This window comes from Pristiophorus japonicus, chromosome 9 (assembly GCF_044704955.1).
Source record: "Pristiophorus japonicus isolate sPriJap1 chromosome 9, sPriJap1.hap1, whole genome shotgun sequence".
Lineage (NCBI taxonomy): Eukaryota > Metazoa > Chordata > Chondrichthyes > Pristiophoridae > Pristiophorus > Pristiophorus japonicus.
The window spans coordinates 112,791,686-112,810,323 of record NC_091985.1 but is presented as its reverse complement, the minus strand read 5'-3'; positions in this window follow the sequence as shown (position 1 = coordinate 112,810,323).

Below are 18,638 nucleotides of genomic sequence, written 5' to 3'. Positions count from 1 at the left end.
ACACACCTGTCCCAGAGCACATGGAAACTAGCCACCATTCACACTCCTGTCCCAGAGCACAAGGAAATTAGCCACCATTCACAAACCTGTCCCAGAACACAAGGAAACTGGTGACCATTCACACACCTGACCCAGAGCACAAGGAAATTAGCCACCATTCGCAAACCTGTCCCAGAGCAAAAGGAAACTGGTGACCATTCACATAACTGTCCCAGAGCACAATGAAACTGGTGCCCATTCACACACCTGTCCCAGAGCACAAGGAAACTGGTGACCATTCACACACCTGACCCAGAGAAAAAGGTAACTGGTAACCATTCACACACCTGTCACAGAGCACAAGGAAACTGGTGGCCATTCACACACCTGTCCCAGAGCACAAGGAAACTGGTGACCATTCACACACCTGCCACTGAATACAGGGAAATTGGTGACCATTCACACACTTGTTCCACAGCTCAAGGAAACTGGTGACCATTCACACACCTGTCCCAGAGCACAAGGAAACTAGCCACCATTCACACACCTGTCTCAGAGCACAAGGAAAATGGTGACCATTCACACACCTGTCCTTGAGCACAAGGAAACTAGCCACCATTCACACACCTGTCCCAAAGCATAAGGAAACTGGTGACTATTCACACACCTGTCCCAGAGCACAAGGAAACTGGTGACCATTCACACACCTGTCCCAGAGCACAAGGAAACTCGTGACCATTCACACACCTGTTCCAAAGCAGAAGGGAACTGGTGACCATTCACACACCTGTCCCAGAGCACAAGGAAACTGGTGACCATTCACACACATGTCCCACAGCACAAGGAAACTGGTGACCATTCACACACCTGTGCCAGAGCAAAAGGAAACTGGTGATCATTCACACACCTGTCCCAGAGCACAAGGAAAGTGGCCACCATTCACACGCCTGTCCCAGAGCACAAGGAAACTGGTGACCATTCACACACCTGTCGCAGAGCACAAGGGAACTGCTGACCATTCACACACCTGTCCCAGAACACAAGGAAACTGGTGACCATTCACACACCTGTCCCAGAGCAAAAGGAAATTGGTGACCATTCACACACCTGTCCCAGAGCACAAGGAAACTAGCCACCATTCACACACCTGTCCCAGAGCATAAGGAAACTGGTGACCATTCACACACCTGTCCCAGAGCACAACAAAACTGGTGACGATTCACACACCTGTCCCAGAGCACAGGGAAACTGGTGATCATTCACACACCTGTCCCAGAGTACAAGGAAACTAGCCACCATTCACACACCTGTCCCAGAGCACATGGAAACTGTTGACCATTCACACACCTGTCCCAAAGCACAAGGAAACTGGTGACCATTCACATACCTGTCCCAGAGCACAAGGAAATTAGCCACCATTCACAAACCTGTCCCAGAGCAGAAGGAAACTGATGACCATTCACACACCTGTCCCAGAGCACAAGGAAATTAGGCACCATTCGCAAACCTGTCCCAGAGCACAAGGAAACTGGTGACCATTCACATACCTGTCCCAGAGCACAAGGAAACTGGTGCCCATTCACACACCTGTCCCAGAGCACAAGGAAACTGGTGACCATTCATACACCTGTCCCAGAGCACAAGGAAACTGGTCACCATTCACACATCTGTCCCAGAGCACAAGGAAACCGGTGGCCATTCACACACCTGTCCCAGAGCACAGGGAAATTGGTGACCATTCACACAACTGCCACTGAATACAGCGAAACTGGTGCCCATTCACACACCTGTCCCAGAGCACAAGGAAACTGGTAACCATTCACACACCTGTCCAAGAGCACAAGGAAACTGATGGCCATTCACACACCTGTCCCAGAGCACAGGGAAATTGGTGACCATTCACACAACTGCCACTGAATACAGGGAAACTGGTGCCCATTCACACACCTGTCCCAGAGCACAAGGAAACTGGTAGCCATTCAAACACCTGTCCCAGAGCACAGTTAAATTGGTGACCATTCACACACCTGCCACTGAATACAGGGAAATTGGTGACCACTCACACACCTGTCCCAGAGCACAAGGAAACTGGTGATCATTCACACACTTGTCCCAGAGCACAAGGAAAGTGGCCACCATTCACACACCTCTCCCAGAGCACAAGGAAACTGGTGACCATTCACACACCTGTCCCAGAGCAAAAGGAAATTGGTGACCATTCACACACCTGTCCCAGAGCACAAGGAAACTAGCCACCATTCACACACCTGTCCCAGAGCATAAGGAAACTGGTGACCATTCACACACCTGTCCCAGAGCAAAAGGAAATTGGTGACCATTCACACACCTGTCCCAGAGCACAAGGAAACTAGCCACCATTCACACACCTGTCCCAGAGCACAAGGAAAATGGTGACCATTCACACACCTGTCCTTGAGCACAAGGAAACTAGCCACCATTCACACACCTGTCCCAAAGCATAAGGAAACTGGTGACTATTCACACACCTGTCCCAGAGCACAAGGAAACTGGTGACCATTCACACACCTGTCCCAGAGCACAAGGAAACTGGTGACCATTCACACACCTGTTCCAAAGCAGAAGGGAACTGGTGACCATTCACACACCTGTCCCAGAGCACAAGGAAACTGGTGACCATTCACACACATGTCCCACAGCACAAGGAAACTGGTGACCATTCACACACCTGTCCCAGAGCAAAAGGAAACTGGTGATCATTCACACACCTGTCCCAGAGCACAAGGAAAGTGGCCACCATTCACACGCCTGTCCCAGAGCACAAGGAAACTGGTGACCATTCACACACCTGTCGCAGAGCACAAGGGAACTGGTGACCATTCACACACCTGTCCCAGAACACAAGGAAACTGGTGACCATTCACACACCTGTCCCAGAGCAAAAGGAAATTGGTGACCATTCAGACACCTGTCCCAGAGCACAAGGAAACTAGCCACCATTCACACACCTGTCCCAGAGCATAAGGAAACTGGTGACCATTCACACACCTGTCCCAGAGCACAACAAAACTGGTGACGATTCACACACCTGTCCCAGAGCACAGGGAAACTGGTGATCATTCACACACCTGTCCCAGAGTACAAGGAAACTAGCCACCATTCACACACCTGTCCCAGAGCACAAGGAAACTGGTGACCATTCACACACCTGTCCCAGAGCAAAAGGAAATTGGTGACCATTCACACACCTGTCCCAGAGCACAAGGAAACTAGCCACCATTCACACACCTGTCCCAGAGCATAAGGAAACTGGTGACTATTCACACACCTGTCCCAGAGCACAAGGAAACTGGTGACCATTCACACACCTGTCCCAGAGCACAAGGAAACTGGTGACCATTCACACACCTGTTCCAAAGCAGAAGGGAACTGGTGACCATTCACACACCTGTCCCAGAGCACAAGGAAACTGGTGACCATTCACACACATGTCCCACAGCACAAGGAAACTGGTGACCATTCACACACCTGTCCCAGAGCAAAAGGAAACTGGTGATCATTCACACACCTGTCCCAGAGCACAAGGAAAGTGGCCACCATTCACACGCCTGTCCCAGAGCACAAGGAAACTGGTGACCATTCACACACCTGTCGCAGAGCACAAGGGAACTGGTGACCATTCACACACCTGTCCCAGAACACAAGGAAACTGGTGACCATTCACACACCTGTCCCAGAGCAAAAGGAAATTGGTGACCATTCAGACACCTGTCCCAGAGCACAAGGAAACTAGCCACCATTCACACACCTGTCCCAGAGCATAAGGAAACTGGTGACCATTCACACACCTGTCCCAGAGCACAACAAAACTGGTGACGATTCACACACCTGTCCCAGAGCACAGGGAAACTGGTGATCATTCACACACCTGTCCCAGAGTACAAGGAAACTAGCCACCATTCACACACCTGTCCCAGAGCACAAGGAAACTGGTGACCATTCACACACCTGTCCCAGAGCAAAAGGAAATTGGTGACCATTCACACACCTGTCCCAGAGCACAAGGAAACTAGCCACCATTCACACACCTGTCCCAGAGCATAAGGAAACTGGTGACCATTCACACACCTGTCCCAGAGCAAAAGGAAATTGGTGACCATTCACACACCTGTCCCAGAGCACAAGGAAACTAGCCACCATTCACACACCTGTCCCAGAGCACAAGGAAAATGGTGACCATTCACACACCTGTCCTTGAGCACAAGGAAACTAGCCACCATTCACACACCTGTCCCAAAGCATAAGGAAACTGGTGACTATTCACACACCTGTCCCAGAGCACAAGGAAACTGGTGACCATTCACACACCTGTCCCAGAGCACAAGGAAACTGGTGACCATTCACACACCTGTTCCAAAGCAGAAGGGAACTGGTGACCATTCACACACCTGTCCCAGAGCACAAGGAAACTGGTGACCATTCACACACATGTCCCACAGCACAAGGAAACTGGTGACCATTCACACACCTGTCCCAGAGCAAAAGGAAACTGGTGATCATTCACACACCTGTCCCAGAGCACAAGGAAAGTGGCCACCATTCACACGCCTGTCCCAGAGCACAAGGAAACTGGTGACCATTCACACACCTGTCGCAGAGCACAAGGGAACTGGTGACCATTCACACACCTGTCCCAGAACACAAGGAAACTGGTGACCATTCACACACCTGTCCCAGAGCAAAAGGAAATTGGTGACCATTCAGACACCTGTCCCAGAGCACAAGGAAACTAGCCACCATTCACACACCTGTCCCAGAGCATAAGGAAACTGGTGACCATTCACACACCTGTCCCAGAGCACAACAAAACTGGTGACGATTCACACACCTGTCCCAGAGCACAGGGAAACTGGTGATCATTCACACACCTGTCCCAGAGTACAAGGAAACTAGCCACCATTCACACACCTGTCCCAGAGCACATGGAAACTGTTGACCATTCACACACCTGTCCCAAAGCACAAGGAAACTGGTGACCATTCACATACCTGTCCCAGAGCACAAGGAAATTAGCCACCATTCACAAACCTGTCCCAGAGCAGAAGGAAACTGATGACCATTCACACACCTGTCCCAGAGCACAAGGAAATTAGGCACCATTCGCAAACCTGTCCCAGAGCACAAGGAAACTGGTGACCATTCACATACCTGTCCCAGAGCACAAGGAAACTGGTGCCCATTCACACACCTGTCCCAGAGCACAAGGAAACTGGTGACCATTCATACACCTGTCCCAGAGCACAAGGAAACTGGTCACCATTCACACATCTGTCCCAGAGCACAAGGAAACCGGTGGCCATTCACACACCTGTCCCAGAGCACAGGGAAATTGGTGACCATTCACACAACTGCCACTGAATACAGCGAAACTGGTGCCCATTCACACACCTGTCCCAGAGCACAAGGAAACTGGTAACCATTCACACACCTGTCCAAGAGCACAAGGAAACTGATGGCCATTCACACACCTGTCCCAGAGCACAGGGAAATTGGTGACCATTCACACAACTGCCACTGAATACAGGGAAACTGGTGCCCATTCACACACCTGTCCCAGAGCACAAGGAAACTGGTAGCCATTCAAACACCTGTCCCAGAGCACAGTTAAATTGGTGACCATTCACACACCTGCCACTGAATACATGGAAATTGGTGACCACTCACACACCTGTCCCAGAGCACAAGGAAACTGGTGATCATTCACACACTTGTCCCAGAGCACAAGGAAAGTGGCCACCATTCACACACCTCTCCCAGAGCACAAGGAAACTGGTGACCATTCACACACCTGTCCCAGAGCAAAAGGAAATTGGTGACCATTCACACACCTGTCCCAGAGCACAAGGAAACTAGCCACCATTCACACACCTGTCCCAGAGCATAAGGAAACTGGTGACCATTCACACACCTGTCCCAGAGCAAAAGGAAATTGGTGACCATTCACACACCTGTCCCAGAGCACAAGGAAACTAGCCACCATTCACACACCTGTCCCAGAGCACAAGGAAAATGGTGACCATTCACACACCTGTCCTTGAGCACAAGGAAACTAGCCACCATTCACACACCTGTCCCAAAGCATAAGGAAACTGGTGACTATTCACACACCTGTCCCAGAGCACAAGGAAACTGGTGACCATTCACACACCTGTCCCAGAGCACAAGGAAACTGGTGACCATTCACACACCTGTTCCAAAGCAGAAGGGAACTGGTGACCATTCACACACCTGTCCCAGAGCACAAGGAAACTGGTGACCATTCACACACATGTCCCACAGCACAAGGAAACTGGTGACCATTCACACACCTGTCCCAGAGCAAAAGGAAACTGGTGATCATTCACACACCTGTCCCAGAGCACAAGGAAAGTGGCCACCATTCACACGCCTGTCCCAGAGCACAAGGAAACTGGTGACCATTCACACACCTGTCCCAGAACACAAGGAAACTGGTGACCATTCACACACCTGTCCCAGAGCAAAAGGAAATTGGTGACCATTCACACACCTGTCCCAGAGCACAAGGAAACTAGCCACCATTCACACACCTGTCCCAGAGCATAAGGAAACTGGTGACCATTCACACACCTGTCCCAGAGCACAACAAAACTGGTGACGATTCACACACCTGTCCCAGAGCACAGGGAAACTGGTGATCATTCACACACCTGTCCCAGAGTACAAGGAAACTAGCCACCATTCACACACCTGTCCCAGAGCACATGGAAACTGTTGACCATTCACACACCTGTCCCAAAGCACAAGGAAACTGGTGACCATTCACATACCTGTCCCAGAGCACAAGGAAATTAGCCACCATTCACAAACCTGTCCCAGAGCAGAAGGAAACTGATGACCATTCACACACCTGTCCCAGAGCACAAGGAAATTAGGCACCATTCGCAAACCTGTCCCAGAGCACAAGGAAACTGGTGACCATTCACATACCTGTCCCAGAGCACAAGGAAACTGGTGCCCATTCACACACCTGTCCCAGAGCACAAGGAAACTGGTGACCATTCATACACCTGTCCCAGAGCACAAGGAAACTGGTCACCATTCACACATCTGTCCCAGAGCACAAGGAAACCGGTGGCCATTCACACACCTGTCCCAGAGCACAGGGAAATTGGTGACCATTCACACAACTGCCACTGAATACAGCGAAACTGGTGCCCATTCACACACCTGTCCCAGAGCACAAGGAAACTGGTAACCATTCACACACCTGTCCAAGAGCACAAGGAAACTGATGGCCATTCACACACCTGTCCCAGAGCACAGGGAAATTGGTGACCATTCACACAACTGCCACTGAATACAGGGAAACTGGTGCCCATTCACACACCTGTCCCAGAGCACAAGGAAACTGGTAGCCATTCAAACACCTGTCCCAGAGCACAGTTAAATTGGTGACCATTCACACACCTGCCACTGAATACAGGGAAATTGGTGACCACTCACACACCTGTCCCAGAGCACAAGGAAACTGGTGATCATTCACACACTTGTCCCAGAGCACAAGGAAAGTGGCCACCATTCACACACCTCTCCCAGAGCACAAGGAAACTGGTGACCATTCACACACCTGTCCCAGAGCAAAAGGAAATTGGTGACCATTCACACACCTGTCCCAGAGCACAAGGAAACTAGCCACCATTCACACACCTGTCCCAGAGCATAAGGAAACTGGTGACCATTCACACACCTGTCCCAGAGCAAAAGGAAATTGGTGACCATTCACACACCTGTCCCAGAGCACAAGGAAACTAGCCACCATTCACACACCTGTCCCAGAGCACAAGGAAAATGGTGACCATTCACACACCTGTCCTTGAGCACAAGGAAACTAGCCACCATTCACACACCTGTCCCAAAGCATAAGGAAACTGGTGACTATTCACACACCTGTCCCAGAGCACAAGGAAACTGGTGACCATTCACACACCTGTCCCAGAGCACAAGGAAACTGGTGACCATTCACACACCTGTTCCAAAGCAGAAGGGAACTGGTGACCATTCACACACCTGTCCCAGAGCACAAGGAAACTGGTGACCATTCACACACATGTCCCACAGCACAAGGAAACTGGTGACCATTCACACACCTGTCCCAGAGCAAAAGGAAACTGGTGATCATTCACACACCTGTCCCAGAGCAAAAGGAAATTGGTGACCATTCACACACCTGTCCCAGAGCACAAGGAAACTAGCCACCATTCACACACCTGTCCCAGAGCATAAAGAAACTGGTGACCATTCACACACCTGTCCCAGAGCACAACAAAACTGGTGACGATTCACACACCTGTCCCAGAGCACAGGGAAACTGTTGACCATTCACACACCTGTCCCAAAGCACAAGGAAACTGGTGACCATTCACATACCTGTCCCAGAGCACAAGGAAATTAGCCACCATTCACAAACCTGTCCCAGAGCAGAAGGAAACTGATGACCATTCACACACCTGTCCCAGAGCACAAGGAAATTAGGCACCATTCGCAAACCTGTCCCAGAGCACAAGGAAACTGGTGACCATTCACATACCTGTCCCAGAGCACAAGGAAACTGGTGCCCATTCACACACCTGTCCCAGAGCACAAGGAAACTGGTGACCATTCATACACCTGTCCCAGAGCACAAGGAAACTGGTCACCATTCACACATCTGTCCCAGAGCACAAGGAAACCGGTGGCCATTCACACACCTGTCCCAGAGCACAGGGAAATTGGTGACCATTCACACAACTGCCACTGAATACAGCGAAACTGGTGCCCATTCACACACCTGTCCCAGAGCACAAGGAAACTGGTAACCATTCACACACCTGTCCAAGAGCACAAGGAAACTGATGGCCATTCACACACCTGTCCCAGAGCACAGGGAAATTGGTGACCATTCACACAACTGCCACTGAATACAGGGAAACTGGTGCCCATTCACACACCTGTCCCAGAGCACAAGGAAACTGGTAGCCATTCAAACACCTGTCCCAGAGCACAGTTAAATTGGTGACCATTCACACACCTGCCACTGAATACAGGGAAATTGGTGACCACTCACACACCTGTCCCAGAGCACAAGGAAACTGGTGATCATTCACACACTTGTCCCAGAGCACAAGGAAAGTGGCCACCATTCACACACCTCTCCCAGAGCACAAGGAAACTGGTGACCATTCACACACCTGTCCCAGAGCAAAAGGAAATTGGTGACCATTCACACACCTGTCCCAGAGCACAAGGAAACTAGCCACCATTCACACACCTGTCCCAGAGCATAAGGAAACTGGTGACCATTCACACACCTGTCCCAGAGCAAAAGGAAATTGGTGACCATTCACACACCTGTCCCAGAGCACAAGGAAACTAGCCACCATTCACACACCTGTCCCAGAGCACAAGGAAAATGGTGACCATTCACACACCTGTCCTTGAGCACAAGGAAACTAGCCACCATTCACACACCTGTTCCAAAGCATAAGGAAACTGGTGACTATTCACACACCTGTCCCAGAGCACAAGGAAACTGGTGACCATTCACACACCTGTCCCAGAGCACAAGGAAACTGGTGACCATTCACACACCTGTTCCAAAGCAGAAGGGAACTGGTGACCATTCACACACCTGTCCCAGAGCACAAGGAAACTGGTGACCATTCACACACATGTCCCACAGCACAAGGAAACTGGTGACCATTCACACACCTGTCCCAGAGCAAAAGGAAACTGGTGATCATTCACACACCTGTCCCAGAGCACAAGGAAAGTGGCCACCATTCACACGCCTGTCCCAGAGCACAAGGAAACTGGTGACCATTCACACACCTGTCGCAGAGCACAAGGGAACTGGTGACCATTCACACACCTGTCCCAGAACACAAGGAAACTGGTGACCATTCACACACCTGTCCCAGAGCAAAAGGAAATTGGTGACCATTCACACACCTGTCCCAGAGCACAAGGAAACTAGCCACCATTCACACACCTGTCCCAGAGCATAAGGAAACTGGTGACCATTCACACACCTGTCCCAGAGCACAACAAAACTGGTGACGATTCACACACCTGTCCCAGAGCACAGGGAAACTGGTGATCATTCACACACCTGTCCCAGAGTACAAGGAAACTAGCCACCATTCACACACCTGTCCCAGAGCACATGGAAACTGTTGACCATTCACACACCTGTCCCAAAGCACAAGGAAACTGGTGACCATTCACATACCTGTCCCAGAGCACAAGGAAATTAGCCACCATTCACAAACCTGTCCCAGAGCAGAAGGAAACTGATGACCATTCACACACCTGTCCCAGAGCACAAGGAAATTAGGCACCATTCGCAAACCTGTCCCAGAGCACAAGGAAACTGGTGACCATTCACATACCTGTCCCAGAGCACAAGGAAACTGGTGCCCATTCACACACCTGTCCCAGAGCACAAGGAAACTGGTGACCATTCATACACCTGTCCCAGAGCACAAGGAAACTGGTCACCATTCACACATCTGTCCCAGAGGACAAGGAAACCGGTGGCCATTCACACACCTGTCCCAGAGCACAGGGAAATTGGTGACCATTCACACAACTGCCACTGAATACAGCGAAACTGGTGCCCATTCACACACCTGTCCCAGAGCACAAGGAAACTGGTAACCATTCACACACCTGTCCAAGAGCACAAGGAAACTGATGGCCATTCACACACCTGTCCCAGAGCACAGGGAAATTGGTGACCATTCACACAACTGCCACTGAATACAGGGAAACTGGTGCCCATTCACACACCTGTCCCAGAGCACAAGGAAACTGGTAGCCATTCAAACACCTGTCCCAGAGCACAGTTAAATTGGTGACCATTCACACACCTGCCACTGAATACAGGGAAATTGGTGACCACTCACACACCTGTCCCAGAGCACAAGGAAACTGGTGATCATTCACACACTTGTCCCAGAGCACAAGGAAAGTGGCCACCATTCACACACCTCTCCCAGAGCACAAGGAAACTGGTGACCATTCACACACCTGTCCCAGAGCAAAAGGAAATTGGTGACCATTCACACACCTGTCCCAGAGCACAAGGAAACTAGCCACCATTCACACACCTGTCCCAGAGCATAAGGAAACTGGTGACCATTCACACACCTGTCCCAGAGCACAACAAAACTGGTGACGATGCACACACCTGTCCCAGAGCACAGGGAAACTGGTGACCATTCACACACCTGTCCCAGAGTACAAGGAGACTAGCCACCATTCACACACCTGTCCCAAAGCAAAAGGAAACTGGTGACGATTCGCACACCTGCCACTGAATACAGGGAAATTGGTGACCATTCACACACCTGTTCCACAGCACAAGGAAACTGGTGACCATTCACACACCTGTCCCAGAGCACAAGGAAATTGGTAGCCATTCAAACACCTGTCCCAGAGCACAGTTAAATTGGTGACCATTCACACACCTGCCACTGAATACAGGGAAATTGGTAACCATTCACACACCTGTCCAAGTGCACAAGGAAACTAGCCACCATTCACACACCTGTCCCAAAGCACATGGAAACTGGTGACCATTCACACACCTGTCCCAGAGCACAAGGAAACTAGCCACCATTCACACACCTGTCCCAAAGCATAAGGAAACTGGTGACTATTCACACACCTGTCCCAGAGCACAAGGAAACTGGTGACCATTCACACACCTGTCCCAGAGCACAAGGAAACTGGTGACCATTCACACACCTGTTCCAAAGCAGAAGGGAACTGGTGACCATTCACACACCTGTCCCAGAGCACAAGGAAACTGGTGACCATTCACACACATGTCCCACAGCACAAGGAAACTGGTGACCATTCACACACCTGTCCCAGAGCAAAAGGAAACTGGTGATCATTCACACACCTGTCCCAGAGCACAAGGAAAGTGGCCACCATTCACACGCCTGTCCCAGAGCACAAGGAAACTGGTGACCATTCACACACCTGTCGCAGAGCAAAAGGAAATTGGTGACCATTCACACACCTGTCCCAGAGCACAAGGAAACTAGCCACCATTCACACACCTGTCCCAGAGCATAAGGAAACTGGTGACCATTCACACACCTGTCCCAGAGCAAAAGGAAATTGGTGACCATTCACACACCTGTCCCAGAGCACAAGGAAACTAGCCACCATTCACACACCTGTCCCAGAGCACAAGGAAAATGGTGACCATTCACACACCTGTCCTTGAGCACAAGGAAACTAGCCACCATTCACACACCTGTCCCAAAGCATAAGGAAACTGGTGACTATTCACACACCTGTCCCAGAGCACAAGGAAACTGGTGACCATTCACACACCTGTCCCAGAGCACAAGGAAACTGGTGACCATTCACACACCTGTTCCAAAGCAGAAGGGAACTGGTGACCATTCACACACCTGTCCCAGAGCACAAGGAAACTGCTGACCATTCACACACATGTCCCACAGCACAAGGAAACTGGTGACCATTCACACACCTGTCCCAGAGCAAAAGGAAACTGGTGATCATTCACACACCTGTCCCAGAGCACAAGGAAAGTGGCCACCATTCACACGCCTGTCCCAGAGCACAAGGAAACTGGTGACCATTCACACACCTGTCCCAGAACACAAGGAAACTGGTGACCATTCACACACCTGTCCCAGAGCAAAAGGAAATTGGTGACCATTCACACACCTGTCCCAGAGCACAAGGAAACTAGCCACCATTCACACACCTGTCCCAGAGCATAAGGAAACTGGTGACCATTCACACACCTGTCCCAGAGCACAACAAAACTGGTGACGATTCACACACCTGTCCCAGAGCACAGGGAAACTGGTGATCATTCACACACCTGTCCCAGAGTACAAGGAAACTAGCCACCATTCACACACCTGTCCCAGAGCACATGGAAACTGTTGACCATTCACACACCTGTCCCAAAGCACAAGGAAACTGGTGACCATTCACATACCTGTCCCAGAGCACAAGGAAATTAGCCACCATTCACAAACCTGTCCCAGAGCAGAAGGAAACTGATGACCATTCACACACCTGTCCCAGAGCACAAGGAAATTAGGCACCATTCGCAAACCTGTCCCAGAGCACAAGGAAACTGGTGACCATTCACATACCTGTCCCAGAGCACAAGGAAACTGGTGCCCATTCACACACCTGTCCCAGAGCACAAGGAAACTGGTGACCATTCATACACCTGTCCCAGAGCACAAGGAAACTGGTCACCATTCACACATCTGTCCCAGAGCACAAGGAAACCGGTGGCCATTCACAAACCTGTCCCAGAGCACAGGGAAATTGGTGACCATTCACACAACTGCCACTGAATACAGCGAAACTGGTGCCCATTCACACACCTGTCCCAGAGCACAAGGAAACTGGTAACCATTCACACACCTGTCCAAGAGCACAAGGAAACTGATGGCCATTCACACACCTGTCCCAGAGCACAGGGAAATTGGTGACCATTCACACAACTGCCACTGAATACAGGGAAACTGGTGCCCATTCACACACCTGTCCCAGAGCACAAGGAAACTGGTAGCCATTCAAACACCTGTCCCAGAGCACAGTTAAATTGGTGACCATTCACACACCTGCCACTGAATACAGGGAAATTGGTGACCACTCACACACCTGTCCCAGAGCACAAGGAAACTGGTGATCATTCACACACTTGTCCCAGAGCACAAGGAAAGTGGCCACCATTCACACACCTCTCCCAGAGCACAAGGAAACTGGTGACCATTCACACACCTGTCCCAGAGCAAAAGGAAATTGGTGACCATTCACACACCTGTCCCAGAGCACAAGGAAACTAGCCACCATTCACACACCTGTCCCAGAGCATAAGGAAACTGGTGACCATTCACACACCTGTCCCAGAGCAAAAGGAAATTGGTGACCATTCACACACCTGTCCCAGAGCACAAGGAAACTAGCCACCATTCACACACCTGTCCCAGAGCACAAGGAAAATGGTGACCATTCACACACCTGTCCTTGAGCACAAGGAAACTAGCCACCATTCACACACCTGTCCCAAAGCATAAGGAAACTGGTGACTATTCACACACCTGTCCCAGAGCACAAGGAAACTGGTGACCATTCACACACCTGTCCCAGAGCACAAGGAAACTGGTGACCATTCACACACCTGTTCCAAAGCAGAAGGGAACTGGTGACCATTCACACACCTGTCCCAGAGCACAAGGAAACTGGTGACCATTCACACACATGTCCCACAGCACAAGGAAACTGGTGACCATTCACACACCTGTCCCAGAGCAAAAGGAAACTGGTGATCATTCACACACCTGTCCCAGAGCAAAAGGAAATTGGTGACCATTCACACACCTGTCCCAGAGCACAAGGAAACTAGCCACCATTCACACACCTGTCCCAGAGCATAAAGAAACTGGTGACCATTCACACACCTGTCCCAGAGCACAACAAAACTGGTGACGATTCACACACCTGTCCCAGAGCACAGGGAAACTGTTGACCATTCACACACCTGTCCCAAAGCACAAGGAAACTGGTGACCATTCACATACCTGTCCCAGAGCACAAGGAAATTAGCCACCATTCACAAACCTGTCCCAGAGCAGAAGGAAACTGATGACCATTCACACACCTGTCCCAGAGCACAAGGAAATTAGGCACCATTCGCAAACCTGTCCCAGAGCACAAGGAAACTGGTGACCATTCACATACCTGTCCCAGAGCACAAGGAAACTGGTGCCCATTCACACACCTGTCCCAGAGCACAAGGAAACTGGTGACCATTCATACACCTGTCCCAGAGCACAAGGAAACTGGTCACCATTCACACATCTGTCCCAGAGCACAAGGAAACCGGTGGCCATTCACACACCTGTCCCAGAGCACAGGGAAATTGGTGACCATTCACACAACTGCCACTGAATACAGCGAAACTGGTGCCCATTCACACACCTGTCCCAGAGCACAAGGAAACTGGTAACCATTCACACACCTGTCCAAGAGCACAAGGAAACTGATGGCCATTCACACACCTGTCCCAGAGCACAGGGAAATTGGTGACCATTCACACAACTGCCACTGAATACAGGGAAACTGGTGCCCATTCACACACCTGTCCCAGAGCACAAGGAAACTGGTAGCCATTCAAACACCTGTCCCAGAGCACAGTTAAATTGGTGACCATTCACACACCTGCCACTGAATACAGGGAAATTGGTGACCACTCACACACCTGTCCCAGAGCACAAGGAAACTGGTGATCATTCACACACTTGTCCCAGAGCACAAGGAAAGTGGCCACCATTCACACACCTCTCCCAGAGCACAAGGAAACTGGTGACCATTCACACACCTGTCCCAGAGCAAAAGGAAATTGGTGACCATTCACACACCTGTCCCAGAGCACAAGGAAACTAGCCACCATTCACACACCTGTCCCAGAGCATAAGGAAACTGGTGACCATTCACACACCTGTCCCAGAGCAAAAGGAAATTGGTGACCATTCACACACCTGTCCCAGAGCACAAGGAAACTAGCCACCATTCACACACCTGTCCCAGAGCACAAGGAAAATGGTGACCATTCACACACCTGTCCTTGAGCACAAGGAAACTAGCCACCATTCACACACCTGTCCCAAAGCATAAGGAAACTGGTGACTATTCACACACCTGTCCCAGAGCACAAGGAAACTGGTGACCATTCACACACCTGTCCCAGAGCACAAGGAAACTGGTGACCATTCACACACCTGTTCCAAAGCAGAAGGGAACTGGTGACCATTCACACACCTGTCCCAGAGCACAAGGAAACTGGTGACCATTCACACACATGTCCCACAGCACAAGGAAACTGGTGACCATTCACACACCTGTCCCAGAGCAAAAGGAAACTGGTGATCATTCACACACCTGTCCCAGAGCACAAGGAAAGTGGCCACCATTCACACGCCTGTCCCAGAGCACAAGGAAACTGGTGACCATTCACACACCTGTCGCAGAGCACAAGGGAACTGGTGACCATTCACACACCTGTCCCAGAACACAAGGAAACTGGTGACCATTCACACACCTGTCCCAGAGCAAAAGGAAATTGGTGACCATTCACACACCTGTCCCAGAGCACAAGGAAACTAGCCACCATTCACACACCTGTCCCAGAGCATAAGGAAACTGGTGACCATTCACACACCTGTCCCAGAGCACAACAAAACTGGTGACGATTCACACACCTGTCCCAGAGCACAGGGAAACTGGTGATCATTCACACACCTGTCCCAGAGTACAAGGAAACTAGCCACCATTCACACACCTGTCCCAGAGCACATGGAAACTGTTGACCATTCACACACCTGTCCCAAAGCACAAGGAAACTGGTGACCATTCACATACCTGTCCCAGAGCACAAGGAAATTAGCCACCATTCACAAACCTGTCCCAGAGCAGAAGGAAACTGATGACCATTCACACACCTGTCCCAGAGCACAAGGAAATTAGGCACCATTCGCAAACCTGTCCCAGAGCACAAGGAAACTGGTGACCATTCACATACCTGTCCCAGAGCACAAGGAAACTGGTGCCCATTCACACACCTGTCCCAGAGCACAAGGAAACTGGTGACCATTCATACACCTGTCCCAGAGCACAAGGAAACTGGTCACCATTCACACATCTGTCCCAGAGGACAAGGAAACCGGTGGCCATTCACACACCTGTCCCAGAGCACAGGGAAATTGGTGACCATTCACACAACTGCCACTGAATACAGCGAAACTGGTGCCCATTCACACACCTGTCCCAGAGCACAAGGAAACTGGTAACCATTCACACACCTGTCCAAGAGCACAAGGAAACTGATGGCCATTCACACACCTGTCCCAGAGCACAGGGAAATTGGTGACCATTCACACAACTGCCACTGAATACAGGGAAACTGGTGCCCATTCACACACCTGTCCCAGAGCACAAGGAAACTGGTAGCCATTCAAACACCTGTCCCAGAGCACAGTTAAATTGGTGACCATTCACACACCTGCCACTGAATACAGGGAAATTGGTGACCACTCACACACCTGTCCCAGAGCACAAGGAAACTGGTGATCATTCACACACTTGTCCCAGAGCACAAGGAAAGTGGCCACCATTCACACACCTCTCCCAGAGCACAAGGAAACTGGTGACCATTCACACACCTGTCCCAGAGCAAAAGGAAATTGGTGACCATTCACACACCTGTCCCAGAGCACAAGGAAACTAGCCACCATTCACACACCTGTCCCAGAGCATAAGGAAACTGGTGACCATTCACACACCTGTCCCAGAGCACAACAAAACTGGTGACGATGCACACACCTGTCCCAGAGCACAGGGAAACTGGTGACCATTCACACACCTGTCCCAGAGTACAAGGAGACTAGCCACCATTCACACACCTGTCCCAAAGCAAAAGGAAACTGGTGACGATTCGCACACCTGCCACTGAATACAGGGAAATTGGTGACCATTCACACACCTGTTCCACAGCACAAGGAAACTGGTGACCATTCACACACCTGTCCCAGAGCACAAGGAAATTGGTAGCCATTCAAACACCTGTCCCAGAGCACAGTTAAATTGGTGACCATTCACACACCTGCCACTGAATACAGGGAAATTGGTAACCATTCACACACCTGTCCAAGTGCACAAGGAAACTAGCCACCATTCACACACCTGTCCCAAAGCACATGGAAACTGGTGACCATTCACACACCTGTCCCAGAGCACAAGGAAACTAGCCACCATTCACACACCTGTCCCAAAGCATAAGGAAACTGGTGACTATTCACACACCTGTCCCAGAGCACAAGGAAACTGGTGACCATTCACACACCTGTCCCAGAGCACAAGGAAACTGGTGACCATTCACACACCTGTTCCAAAGCAGAAGGGAACTGGTGACCATTCACACACCTGTCCCAGAGCACAAGGAAACTGGTGACCATTCACACACATGTCCCACAGCACAAGGAAACTGGTGACCATTCACACACCTGTCCCAGAGCAAAAGGAAACTGGTGATCATTCACACACCTGTCCCAGAGCACAAGGAAAGTGGCCACCATTCACACGCCTGTCCCAGAGCACAAGGAAACTGGTGACCATTCACACACCTGTCGCAGAGCACAAGGGAACTGGTGACCATTCACACACCTGTCCCAGAACACAAGGAAACTGGTGACCATTCACACACCTGTCCCAGAGCAAAAGGAAATTGGTGACCATTCACACACCTGTCCCAGAGCACAAGGAAACTAGCCACCATTCACACACCTGTCCCAGAGCATAAGGAAACTGGTGACCATTCACACACCTGTCCCAGAGCACAACAAAACTGGTGACGATTCACACACCTGTCCCAGAGCACAGGGAAACTGGTGATCATTCACACACCTGTCCCAGAGTACAAGGAAACTAGCCACCATTCACACACCTGTCCCAGAGCACAAGGAAACTGGTGTCCATTCTCACACCTGTTCTTGAGCACAAGGAAACTAGCCACCATTCACACACCTGTCCCAGAGCACAAGGAAACTGGTGACCAT